Below are 12,613 nucleotides of genomic sequence, written 5' to 3' on the forward strand. Positions count from 1 at the left end.
TTGCAGGGGTGGGACCTGCCGAGCCAGATCTCCTGGCTCCCTGTTTCAGCCTCCTTCTTTTCAGTTGAATGGGCAACTCTGTCTCCTAGTCATTCCAGGCACCAGTTGAAATGGCTGCCCAGATTTGTGTGAGTATTTGTGCGGAGACCTACTGGGCCAGCTGAAAAGCCTTGGTGAAAATCTTGGTGCATTTCAGCTGGGGAATCTCCTGGTCTGTAGGTGGCAATAACTCGTTTGGAAATGTGGTGTTCACTCACCCTCTGTGTTGTTCTCGCTGGGAACTGCACTCCAGAGCTGTTCCTATTTGGTCATCTCGGATCCACCCAACTGTCCATAATCTTTTTAAAGCTACAGTGATAACTTGTTCACCATTACATGCCCAGGTGCGCAGTACCTGAATAGGACTCATCTATTGTTTCTTGAAGGAAGGAGAATTTATGGAGGTAAAATGAAGCATTTTAATGTTCTCTCTACACAATTATTAACTCTTCATAAGGTCTATTTATATTCCTCAGTGTCCATCATTTATTTCTCTGAAAGAGTGGTGCACAGCTCAGTGCAATATTCTGATATTTGGGACAAAAAATCATGTCTCTTTGGAACATTTGAGCTTTCATTCCTCTAACCTTGACTAGATGGGAACTCCATATTGCCTATGTTTACTTAGATCCCTACATACTTAGATCCCACAAACAAAAACAAACCCTTTATTAAGGTGAACTTGAAGATGTTCACTTGGATTGAAGAGGCATATATATTTTTTCATTTACATTGGGAAACTCAAATGACAGGATCTAGAGTTCTAGGATAGAGTGGTGATTGACAGTAATGAGTAACAATTCAGAAAAGAGAAACATATTGCTAGAGTCACAAAACCTCTAATGCCCCAAACATTTTTCCTTCTTTAAAAATGGGCACTTTTTGCATTATCTTCTTATTTTTTTTCAGAAAAGTTGTAGCTACCATTCTATGCTCAGTTTCTTTTGCATTCATGCTCACTAAAAAACAAAACTGCAAACCACAAGAGCTCTACATTTATGTTCAGATGAAAGCCTGAAATCCCAAACACAGAGGATATTGACAGCTCTGACAGATCCATCTCTGATATTAACAGTCAAAGATGGTTGCATGGAAACACAGTCAAAAATAACTCCTTTTATTATAAAAAGTAATGAGAAGGAGATGAATTGAAAGGCTTTGGGACCCAACTGAGTATCACAAAGATTATTCTCAAGTTTTGGACCTGACATTTTTGTCTACTAATTTTCATTCTAGAATTTTCAAAATGAGCCTCAGAGAAATTTGCTTCACAGGTTGCTAATTTAAGCTTAGAATGGAAAACTGTAACTTTCTCACAATCGCATTTTAAAACATTTAATTCTAAGTTTTCCAACTGTGATAGATACTCTGGGTCTTATCTTAACTCTTTCACCACCTTCCTTAGTGCACTACTTAAGAGTTCTATTGCAGCCTTTCAGTTTCACTTTTGAGTTCTGTTACTATGATTGTTGTCTACAGAGCTTTCCTGAAACAGAATTCTCATTTTTTAAAAGTGATATTTTATGCCACAGTTTGACCAAAAAAAACCCAGAAATTAAGAAGGTGAAAAACTGACAGTTTTTAAGATTCAGGAACTAGACTAAGAGTTATGGTTCTGTGAAAGCATCAAAGTAGCAATTTAGGAAAGATTTTAAAAAGTGGTTGTTTAATGGGATTTTTAATCTTCCAGTGAGATATGTTGGCAGCCTATAGCAAGCCTTATTTCTGAAAAAGTTTGATTTGTTTGAAAAAAAAATGGACATTTCCATAGTTTAAGAAGGACTTAAATTCAGCTAAACTCATTTTCCTATATCTATAAATAACTGTTTATTGAAATTTGCCTTCTCACAAATTCTATTTCCTTTCTACGTACAAAGCTCTGCTGAAAAGTGCCTCTCATTAATATTTATTGGAATTATTTAGTTCCCTAATTTTTCCCCCTGTTTCTTTCTCCATTCTCTAAGCATACTGTTTCACCTTGGGGAAACTAAGAGCCATTCATTTTTGAGCCACCTTTGAAATTTAAGCTTCTTTGTGCATTTTTATCAAACTTATTCTCTGACTTTTTTTTTCCTGGGCCAGACTGAGCTTATTTTAACAGAAGACAAGATATTAATGATGTTGTTTGATTAATAACTTGGTATTTCTGAAGGCAGGTTAAACTGAGGCCACATACTCTTTTCCCAGGCCCTCATCCTTATTAAAAAAGACATCAATTTTTTTATAACTTTCTATGCTGCTTTTAAAATATACCAATACCGTCTGGTATAGTTTTCAAATTAATAGCTATATATTTGTACCTTTTATTCACTTATATTTATCAAATATTACCTTTTCAGAACAACTCTTTCAGGAGTCCTAGAGCAGCATGAGTTATGGCAGTGAGATAGAGTCTGTGGACTTGGAGAACTCTAAGAGATGTTCTTGGCTATATGTCATATCTCACACTATGGGAATCAGACTTACTCAAGACAAGAGAGGCGTCATCAAGATTTCCTTCAATTTTATCTCCCCTCCCAACACAATAATCTCTGGCAAATATTAGTATCTGATATGGATGTAGTGAGAGCAACATTAAAGGAGACCCCTGGCTGTCACAACCTGACCTCACTGGCTTCTCTCGCAAATGGATAGGTTGAGTGCCACGTGTAAGAGCATGGCCTCTGTATTCAATGGCTTGGGTCTGCACTTAGGCTTTGGCATGGACTGGCTGGGTGACCTTGAGACACGAACTGCTTTCCTTTGTGCCACAGTTTCCTTATTAGTCAAATGGGGAATAATGAACCCCTACCTTATAGGGTTCTTACAAAGATTAAATCAATTAATATTTGTAAATCACTCAAATATGCCTGGTCCATATTAATCCTGTCTTCTTATTTCTGCTTTGCTACTGAGCCTTTCAAATTTTTAAATAATATTTTAAAATATCCCATTAAAATATATTTTGTTTGATTACTGAGTTTTTTGTCACTCTATTAAATTTCACACCCAAGGTGAGTGTCTTGTTATTTTCATACTAATCCTTGCCCTATTTCCTAAATTATTATTATTACTAGCTTTCTTGATGTTTCTGGTCAAATTTGAAAAAAAAAAAGGGGTTATTTTATTTGTTTTGAGAATTTCAATTGTGAAAAGATAGGACATGTAGAAAATGTATCTTAATAGAGGTATACATCTTGAAGTTTTAATGTAAGGCAAGTAAATGCTGTGTAACCACCACCCAGATAAAGAAGGAAACACTGCCAGCATCTCATGGCCCTTCCCAATAAAGATCCATTTCTCCTTCTGAAAGGTTGAATTGTTTCCTAACATTTCTGATAATTGCTTCCACGACTTATTTGATTGCCATCTGTCTAAGAATGCATTCTGCAATAGTATCTTACCTGGTCTATTTAAAAAAAATAATACTAATAGAAAGATGTACATACAATATGTATTCTTTTATGTCTCTTTCTTTTACTTAAATTAGGTTGTGAGATTTACATATGTTGTTGTAGCTGTAGTTCATAATTTCCTTACTGAATCCAGTGTATCAATATACCACAATTTATTCATTTTACCATTGATGAATTTTGGATTTGTTTTCAATGTTTGGCTACTATTAGCAATACTACTAGGACCACTCTTGAATAAGTCTCTTGGGGCACATGTAATATATGTACTTGCATTTATATTAAGTACGTGCTTGAGAGTGGAATTAGTATTAATGCTGTTTTTTTGAAAAGGTTTTTACCAGATTTTACCTATTAAACTATTTTTTTAATGTAATAGTTTACCTGGAAATTACTTTGTATTTTTTATGTACATAATCATGTCACCTGTGATTAGTGACATTTGGATTTCTTCCTTTCAAATCTTTCAACATTTTACTATTTCCTTATTGCAATAAGACCATCATCTCCATGACATGATGATTAGAAAAGTCTGTGTCATGTTCCCAGTTTCACAAGGAAAGCTTTTGACATTTCATAATCAGATGAGTTCTTTGCTATATCATTGGTGTAAGAGCCATTTGTCAGATTAAGAAAGGTCCTTGATGTTTTTAAACACCCATACATATATCAAATAATATTGTCATATAAAAATTTTTTCCTACATATGTTGAGATGGTCATATAATTTTTCTCCCTTATTTGGTTAATGTGATAAATTATATTAATGATTTTCTAATGTTAAACCAAACATATGCCTGGGATAAACCTGAATTAGACATAGATGTAGCATCTTTCTATATATTCTGGAGTAGTTTTCTATTTTTTCTTAGGATTTCTACATCTATACTTATAAAGAGATTGGCTGGCTTGCAATTTTTTTCTTGCAATTTTTATGTCTGTTTTTTTATTGAGGTTATTATGAACTGTTAAAACATGTTTTAGAGCATTGATTATCTATTTTCTGGAAGTTTTTGTGTTAAAACTTGCATTCATTTTTCCTTAAATATTTAGTAGGATTTACAAGTGAAGATATTCAGGTCTAGAGTTTTTTCTCTGAGAAAATTTAGAAGTATGGATTTAAATTTATTTTTCCAGATATTGATAGTTTCTAGATCTTCTTTTGTTAGTTTTTATGATTTGTATTTTTTTGAAGTTTTGTGTACTAGTTTGTTCTTGCATTGCTATTAGAAATACCTGAGACTAGGTAAATTATAAAGAAAAGATATTTAATTGGTTCACGATCCTGTAGGTTATACAAACATGGTACCAGAATCTTCTTGGTTTCTGGGGAGACCACAGGAGGCTTTTACTCATGGCGGAAGGTAAAGTGGGAGCAGGCACATCACATGGTGAAAGCAGGAGCAAAAGAGAAAAAAATGGGGCTGGGGTTTGCCACACAATTTTAAATGACCAGATCTCATGGGAACTCACTTACTATCATGAGCACAGCACCAAAGGAATGGTGCTAAACCATTCAAGGGAAATCCACCCCTATGATCTCATCATCTCCCACCATGCCCCACTTCCAATATTGGGGATAACAATTCAACATGAGATTTGGTGGGGTCATATATCTAAACTATATCAGTTTCTAGTTATATTTTGCTATTGCTAGCTTAATCATTTAGTGACCACATAATATATTCTGTATTATGTTAGTTCTCCAAAATATTTTGAGATTTGTTTTACATATAGTTTAGCATATAATCAATTTTTACCATTATGTTTCATTTTAGAAATAATGTTTCTTCTGTATCTTTGAGTACACGGTAGTGCACATATCCAATTATGGTGTTTATGGTGTTCAAATATTTTATATTGCTGTATTTTTCTGATTCTGTCTTTTTATTTGATCAGCTAGTGAGAGATGTGTGGGTTTACCTATCTTTCCCATAAAGTTGTATAGATTGCGGCTTTATAGTCTTCAAAACTGTATAATTAGGTGCATATAAATTTAATATTGTAGCTTCCTGGTTCATTTTAACATTTTTCCATTAAGAAGTGTCCGTTTTTATTTTTAGCCATGCTTTCTGCCTTAAGAGCTGTCTTTGATATTAACATAGTCACGCACGCCTCATTTGGTTGATAGTACAAAGTACAACATTTTCATTTGTTACCTTTTCATATTTCCGTATCATATTTCAGATGAGGGTTTTATAAAAAGTATATAGTTGAGTTTTGCATTTTTAATCAGTTTTTATATTTAAAACAGAATATTTAGGTTTTTTTTACATTTAAGTCATTACCAATATCTTTTAACTTTGCCATCTTACTCTGCCCTTTCTATTTGTCCTTTCTGTTTTGGGTTTATTCTCCCAAATGGCCTTCTTTTAGATTGAGTTTTTAAATATTCCTTTTCATCTCCTATTAGCTAGGATGATATGCAGTCTTAAGATTCTTGTAGTAGTCTCTAGAGAAAACTTTATTCTTCACTTACCAAAGTCTCATACTAATTGTTATTTTCACCCTGATCCTGAACAACTCAAGGAATTTGGAACACTTTATGCCATTGTTTTTATGTAATTTAATTATGTTCTATATTTTGAAGGCCACAAGGCATCACTGTTACTGTTTTATATGTTCAGTATCACTGAGATATTCTCAAATGTCTACCTTTTTTGTTGCTTCTTAAATTTTTTTCAAAGTGCTCTTTTTTTAGTGCAATATAACAGTGGCTTTTAGAATTTTATTTCATTATAGGCAGGCTCACGATTAAGTCTTCACATTTTGTGTTCCTGAAAATGTCTTAATTTTAACTTCATTTGTGAAAGATATTCATAGTTGGGAATAGAATTCTGAGTTATCAATTTTCTTTCAACATTCTAAAGGAGTTATTTTATACGTGTGTGGCTTACCTTTTCCTGTTTAAAATTCAGTTTTAAATCTAACTGATGCTCCTTCTAAGATAACCTTTCTGGTTTTCTCTTGCAGTATTTTAATTTTTTTTTTTTGTCTTTGGTTTTCAGTGGTTTTACTGATATGCCTGGGAGAGATTTCTTTGTATTCATTCTGGACAGTTTATCATTCTTCATGAATCTATGACTTGACCTTCTTTGGTTTTAAAAAGTTATTAGTCATTATATTTTAAAATATCACCTGTCTCCAATTTTATATTAATAGATGTTCTCTCGATCACCTTTGTCTTGCATCCCATCATGTGTATTTTCTAGCTGATTCTCTCAGCTTTAGTCTGAAGATATATATAGGTACTTATCTATGGCAGAGCCCAATTTGCTATTAAAGCTAACCAATGAATCCTTTATTTGAATTATTGACTTTCTCAATTCTAGGATTCCCTTTAATTCTGTAGTTTTAAAAATTCTCCCTCAAAATTCTCCCTCTTGCCTTTTATCTCTTTGAACATAGTGGGTGTAATTATTTTAAAATCAATATTTGATATCTTCAATATCAGAGGCTTTTAGAGACTTTTTCCACTGCCTGTTATTTCTGCTTCTGTGTGTTCATGTTATCTTGTGTCTTTATTGCCTGAGTATTTTTAAACTGTGTCTTTGAACAGTATTTGCTAGCATTTGGTAAGAACAAACTCTGGCATAGAATATTATCTTCCTCCAGAGAGGATTTATATTTTATTATTATTATTGCTTTGGACAGGTATCTTAGGGAAACAGCTTTTCAAAATTATCTTAATACAATTTCTGGATTAAATATTATGTGAGTTTGAGCTGCCATTCTTGTTGGAGCCTATTTTCTTCTTCCTCCTCTTCTTCTTCGTCTTCTTTTCTTCTTCTTCTCCTTCTTCTTCTTCTTCTTCTTCTTCTTCTTCTTCTTCTTCTTCTTCTTCTTCTTCTTCTTCTTCTTCTTCTTCTTCTTCGGTAACTTTTTTATTGTATATCTTTAAGGTATACAACATGGTATTTTGGTATACTTATCTTGATATAAATAGTAAAGTGATTATTAAAGTCAAGTAAATTAACATACCCAGCCGGGTTCAGTGGCTCACGACTGTAATACCAGCACTCTGGGAGGTTGAGGCAGGTGGATCACAAGGTCAGGAGTTTGAGACCAGCCTGGCCAATATGGTGAAACCCTATCTCCACTAAAAATATTTTTTAAATTAGCTGGGCATAGTGGTGTGCACCTGTAGTCCTAGCTACTCTGGAGGCTGAGGCAGGAGAATCTTTGAACCCTACACTCCAGGCTGGGCAACAGAGGGAAACTCTGTTTCTAAATAAATAAATAAATAAACAAACAAATTAATTAATTAACATACCCTTCATCTCCTATAATTAGTTTTCTATTTTTCTTATGCTAAGAGTACCTAACATCTCGGCCGAGTGTGGTGGCTCACGACTGTGATCCCAGCACTTTGGGAGGCCGAGGCGGGTGGATCACGAGGTCAAGAGATCGAGACCATCCTGGCCAACATAGTGAAACCCCGTCTCTACTAAAAATACAAAAAAATTAGCTGGGCGTGGTGGTGCGTGCCTGTAGTCCCAGCTACTAGGGAGGCTGAGGCAGGAGAACTGCTTGAACCCGGGAGGCGGAGGTTGCAGTGAGCAGAGGTCGCGCCACTGCACTCCAGCCTGGCACCTGGTAATGGAGTGAGACTCTGTCTCAAAAAAAAAAAAAAAAAAAAAAGTACCTAACATCTCTTAGCAAATTATCAGTATATTATACAATATTATTAACTGCAGTTCTCATGTTATATATTAGAACTCTATACTTATGTAGCCTATATAACTGCAGTTTTATACTCTTGGACCTACAACTTCTTATCCCTTCCTACCCTCTGCATAACTGCTGTTTTACTGTTTCTCTCTATTCAATATGTATTGTTTTTAGATTTCACTTGAAAGTGAGACTATCCATTATTTTCTTTCTTCATCTGGCTTATTTCATTTAACATAATGTCTTCTAAGTTCATCCATGTTGTAGCAAATGGCGGGCTCTCCTTCTTTTTAGGATTAATAATATTTTGTTTTATATTTATATTTATATATATATATATAATCACACACACACACACACACACACACACACACACACCTATCTTGGGCCTATCAAAGTGTTCCATTCTCCTGGTCAAGATACTGATTGGCAAATGTGCATGTATTTTAAGCCAGACCATCTCTAAGGGTCCAGTTCTATAATTTCCTTATCCATTCATTCATCTATTAAGGGGGGATTGTTTATATATCTCTGGAGCCTGTCTGTTTTTTGATTCAACGTTACTCCTAGGGTACAACCTTTTAGTGAGAAATGTTTGGTAGTTCCATTCTCTTTTGTGAGGACCTGTACTCCAACTCCTCATTCTCATGCATGAAGATTGTCAACAGTGTCACTCATTGTCTCAACTTTCAGCTGTTCCTTCTGAAATAAGAAACATCCCAAGGGAAGAGAAGCTCATAACTTGGGCTTCCACTGTCACTGGATCACTGCCAACTAATCATTGTTTCATTAGTTCTGAAATATAGGTATAAAAAATATTTGTTCTTGGTCATCCAAGCTTTTCTTGTCTTTGGTAGAATTGATGCAAATTACTTCATCTGACATTACTAGAAGTGGAATTACTTTTCCTTTATAAACCCATTATGCCAGATAAGGAAAAATATCTACACAGTTTAAAGCCACTGAAACTGAATCCAATTTATTGAGGCCTTGTTTGTTTAACAGAAAAACTCTAACTTAATTAGGAAAGCCTTTTTACAAACACAAAACCATTCCAAACTATCCAGTCTTAAAGGGTTCTGGCAAATATTGGAAAAGAGATGTCATTTGAAAGTTTTTCTCCAAGTTCATTTTCAGTTCTATTTAAATATTTGTATTGTTACTATTATAACTCATACCAAGGGTGTGGAACTATGCTAGGTATAGAGACACAATGTGGCTGTGTGAACAAAATAGACAAAGCTGCTGTTCTAAAGAAGTTTAGAGGGCCGGGTGCGGTGGCTCATGCCTGTAATCCCAGCATTTTGAAAGGCCAAGGTGGGTGGATTGCCTGAAGTCAGGAGTTCAAGACCAGCCTGACTAACATGGTGAAACCCTGTCTCTACTAAAAAATACAAAAATTAGCCAGGTGTGGTTGTGAGCACCTGTAATCCCAGCTACTAGGGAGGGTGAGGCAAGAGAATCGCTTGAACCCAAGAGGCAGAGGTTGCAGTGAGCCGAGATTGCACCACCACACTCTAGCCTGGGTAACAGAGCAAGACTCTGTCTCAAAAAAAAAAGGAGTTTAGAGAGACATGACAAAAATATCTAGGATTAAATGAGATAATTGGTAAAAATTTCTCAGCACAGTTCAGGGCATATAGTACATACTCAAACACTGTTTTTTTGTTGTTGTTTGTTTGTTTTTGTTTTGTTTTGTTTTGTTTTGCTTTTTGAGAAGGAGTTTTGCTCTTGTTACCCAGGCTGGAGTGCAATGGCGCAATCTCGCCTCACTGCAACCTCCACCTCCTGGGTTCAGGCAATTCTCCTGCCTCAGCCTCCTGAGTAGCTGGGATTACAGGCACGCACCACCATGCCCAGCTAATTTTTTGTTGTTGTTGTTGTTAGTAGAGACGGGGTTTCACCATGCTGACCAGGATGGTCTCGATCTCTTGACCTCGTGATCCACCTGCCTCGGCCTCCCAAAGTGCTGGGATTACAGGCGTGAGCCACCACATCCAGCCTCAAACACTGTTTTTATGTATCAGTATACATAGCCATTTCCAAAGAGCTGACAATATCTAGGCCCCTGTGGACCTGTATTCCTACTGAGTAATTTATGGAAATGAACAACCATGTTTAAACAGATTAGGCAATGGGAGGGCTCTATGTATTCAGGTGTTTTGATTGTGAACTTTTATTAACTCTTCTACTTGGTTCAAAATACATGCTATGGTCTGAATGTTTGTGTCTTCTCCAAAGTCATGTGTTGAACCCCAAAGTGATGTTGAGGCTTTATGGGAGGTGATTGGGTCATAACAGGGCAGAATCCTTCAAAATGGGATTAGTACCTTATAAAAACTGCTCCAGAAAAAGCTGTCTTGCCTCTTCTACCATGTGAAGACACAGTGAGACAAGATTACCTATAAACAAGGAAAGGGGGATCTTAGATTCCCACACTCACTCCAGAACTAGGAGAAATAAGTTTCTGTTGTGTATAAGCTACCTATTCTATAGTATTTTATTATAGCAGCCTGGATAGACTAAAACAGTAGGGGAGGATGTTTTTGTAAGTCCATAGAGAAGCACATTATTATTTTGCCTGAAGCTCCAATATGACTCTGTATAGCACTGATATGACTGTCTGATGAAAAGAGAAATGGAGGAAACATTGACGGGTGCTAACATTTCCAGTGAATGAGGGGGCAGTGATGAGATGGAGTATGTATAGTAAATACATGAAATTTGGAGAAGGGGAGAGAAACCTTTCTAAAAAGATAATGAGAAGACAGACTCCACAAAATACCTCCAGGCATTAAGGTACAAGTTAAAATATTGCTTGCTTGACAGACTACATGAGAAAATGTATACTCAAGGAATGGTCAGTCCTCCGTGAAAATGTAATGGTAAAGAGAACACAAAGAGGATGAGACTTTTATGGAGAAGAGTATGTGATACAGTTTGGCTATGTCCCCATCCAAATCTCATCTTGAATTGTAACTTCCATAATCTGCACATGTCGTGGGAGGGAGCCAGTGGGAGGTCATTGAATCATGTGGGTGGTTTTCTGTGCTGTTCTCCTAATAGTGAGTAAGTCTCAGGAACTCTGACAGTTTTATAAAGGGCTGCTTCCCTGCACATGCTGTCTTGACTGCCTCCATGTAAGATGTATCTTTGCTCCTCCTTTGCCTTCTGCTATGATTGTGAGGTCTCCCCAGCCATGTAAAACAGTGAGTCTACTAAATTTCTTTTTCTTTATAAATTACCCAGCATTGGGCATGTTTTTATCATCAGCATGAGAACAAACTAATACACTATGATTTTAAGATGGTACTGTAGTACCTTTCATGTGTAGTTTTTGTGGAAAATGAAAACAACCAATCATTCCTTGCTTCTTTTCAAACTATGTATGACATTCTGAACCAGGAACAGCTAAATAGTACTTCTTAGTAAGTGACTATAGGTTGATTAAATGTATCATTTAACTCTAGGTTCAGGATTACAAAAGTAAAAAACATCTAGACCAGATCAAGAGCTTTGTCCATTATCCAGAAATGAATTAACTGATATGACTTTATGTTTCAGCCTTTTGGGGAGGAGATGAATGTGTCCTACTTGTATGTGGAATAGTTGTGTTGGAAGGACAGGACATTCACATATATATGACTGAAAAATGAATGCATGATTTGTTTTCTCATATACACAATCAAGAGGGAACATCTGTTTTATCGGCTTAGTACAGTTGACGCTTAAACAACATGGGTTTGAACTGTGTGGGTCCATGTATATATGGACTTTCTTCCACCTCTGTCACCCCGAGACAGTAAGTTCAACTAATCCCCCTTCGTTCTTTTCCTCAGCATACTCAACATGAAGGAAATGAAAATGAAGACCTTTTTGATGATCTACTTTCACTGAGTAAATAGTAAATATCCTTTTTCTTCCTTATAATTTTCTTAGTAACATTTTCTTTTCTCTAGCTTATTTTGTTGTAAGAATTCAGGATATAAAACACAGAACAAAGTATGTGGTAATCAACTATATGTTATTGGGAAGGCTTCTGGTCAACAGTAAGCTATTAGTAACTGGGTTTTGGGAAGACAAAGTTACATGCAGATTTTCAACTGCATGGGTGTTGGTGCCCTAAACTTCATGTTCAAGGGTCAGCTGTACTCCTTTTCACAATCTTCTGGCAATAACATCTTCCTCCTTGGGACGCTGCTCTTCCCTCATACCCCTACCCCGGAGATTTCTGAGAGGCTGCCAATCATTGTGCTGAGTCCTACAGGCCATAAGATTTGACTGGCTTGGGACTATCAAAGTGCTCCATTCTCTGGTCAAGATATTGATTGGAAAATGTGCATGTATTTTAAACCAGACCATTTCTAAGGCCCCATTTCTATAATTTTTATATATAGAGATTGGGGAAAGATAATCATCTCTTTCTTCTGAAATAATAATCTTGACTGATCTGAATCAACTTGGAGCTATCTGTAGTCAGGCCTATAACTGGCCCCATCACATGGAAAATGT

The sequence above is a fragment of the Aotus nancymaae genome, unplaced genomic scaffold (genome assembly GCF_030222135.1).
Source record: "Aotus nancymaae isolate 86718 unplaced genomic scaffold, 86718_ANA_hifiasm-v0.15.2.pri h1tg000040l, whole genome shotgun sequence".
NCBI lineage: Eukaryota > Metazoa > Chordata > Mammalia > Primates > Aotidae > Aotus > Aotus nancymaae.